We start from the raw sequence: 1819 nt of genomic DNA on the forward strand, positions 1-1819 counted from the left end.
AGCACCCTCCTACCCATGTTCCCCAGCAACTGGTGTACATAGGCTCACTGCCTCTGACACTGGAGGTAGCATAGAGCCATCAGGACTAGTAGCCACTGATGGCCTCCTCCTCCAGGAATTTGTCCAATCCTCTTTTAAAGCCATCCAAATTGGTGGCCATCTCCACAACTTCTGGAAGTGAATTCCATAGTTTAACTCTGTGCTGTGTGAAGACGTACTTCCTTTTATCTGTCCTGAATCTCCCACCAATCAGCTTCATGGGATGACCCCAGGTTCTACTACTGTGTGAGAGAAAAATGTCTCCCAATCCACTTTCTCCACACTAGGCATAATGTTGTGGGCAGGGGTGGTCAACCTGCATCCCTCGGCCTACTGTGAGATATAAGAGGGGAATCGGGGCCATTCCACCAGTCCTGCTGAAACACCACCTCCAAGAAGTCTCCTCCTCCCTCAACTTTTTCAACCAGCTGCCATGTCAGTGGGCTGTACAGAGGGAGATGAGAGTGGATGTAGGGCTGTGCTGAAAGACTACATAACTTTTTCCGCTTCCCTTCCCATCCTTTTTCCTTATGTGTCTTTTTTATTTGTTTAGTTTGAAAGCCTGCAGGCTGGGACTGTCTTGCTTTATTGATTGCACGTAAGCCACTTCAAGAGCGTTTTGGGCTGACGAGTTTAAATAGATAAGTAAGTAAATACAAAATTCAATATCCTCTACATATAATTCCCCTTTCTTTCCTCAGCAAGGGTGAGTGGTCAGGAACTGGACTGGTCCTTGTGCTTGCTGGTGGCTGGCTGAGGGGCCAACAAAAGCTGTTTGTATGTTCATTTTCCTAGCCAAAGGCCTGGGGTAGCTTGAACCCTACATTGATGCAGAGGAAGAGGTGATTTTCCAGATGGGCAACCACATGTTTTGGGACTCGCTGGGCAGTGACTGCCAATGGGCCATTGAGAGCATACCTGAAAAGAGGAAGTCAAGCAAATTCTGGGTCACCTGACTGCCCTCAGGAAAGGATATGCTGAAAAACGAAATAGGCATGGTCCTTGTTCCAGTGGGTATAGGCACAGTCTTCCAAACCTTCCCATCTAACCTGTCTATTATTTGGAACAAGCATTCCCGAGGTTTGATATCTTCTTCAGAGGCAATATGGTCGCTTTTCAGGCCTTTTCTTCTCCAGAATCCATAGAGTTCAATGGGTTGGAAGCTGCCAAGTTCTTTGTTGATAAGACCTCTTGTTTCCATCCCTTGATTGGAGACCTCCTTCCCCCTACCATTGAAATACAGAGTGTGATCCCAAATGACCTCTTGTGAGTGAGGTGCCACCACCATGTCTTGAAGAAGCAGACATATGTCAATCGGAGTGAGGCCCCAGGATGACACACTTTCACCATAACATGGGAGTCTGACAGCACTGACAGCATTTTCTGGAACCAATTGTGGGGCCTTGGTTTGCCCTGATCCTGTAGATTCACAGTTGAGGACACAATGGCTATTGGGAAGTACATCCAGGACAATAAGCAGGCCATCTCTCTCTCTCTCTCTCTCTCTCTCTCTCTCTCTCTGCAATCAGTTGTTCAGGCCTCTGGCAAGAGCAATCAGTCCCTTCCCTAGCAGCTTGCTGCAAAGTAAAGAAGAGGGAAGAAGAGAGAAGTGAGTGGCCAAAAGAGAAAAGGGGTGACCAACACATATTTGACCTCACCCAGTGCCAACATGCAGTCCCCGACAGGTTACCCACAAAGGAATAAGGCCCTTGACAGGAAAAAAGTTGCCCCATCTTTACATTAATTGGCTAGCCAGAAAAATACAAGCCGATTTTATCCC

At 47.4% G+C, this 1819-nt stretch overlaps 1 pseudogene; it reads left to right on the forward strand.

Moving 5' to 3' along the window:
• Positions 1 to 818: 818 nt before the first annotated feature.
• Positions 819 to 1609, forward strand: LOC146336066 (uncharacterized; annotated as a pseudogene).
• Positions 1610 to 1819: the final 210 nt, after the last annotated feature.

The sequence above is a fragment of the Heloderma suspectum genome, chromosome 13 (assembly GCF_057233095.1).
Source record: "Heloderma suspectum isolate Gila_16-S chromosome 13, 16-S_ref, whole genome shotgun sequence".
Taxonomy (NCBI): Eukaryota; Metazoa; Chordata; class Lepidosauria; order Squamata; family Helodermatidae; genus Heloderma; species Heloderma suspectum.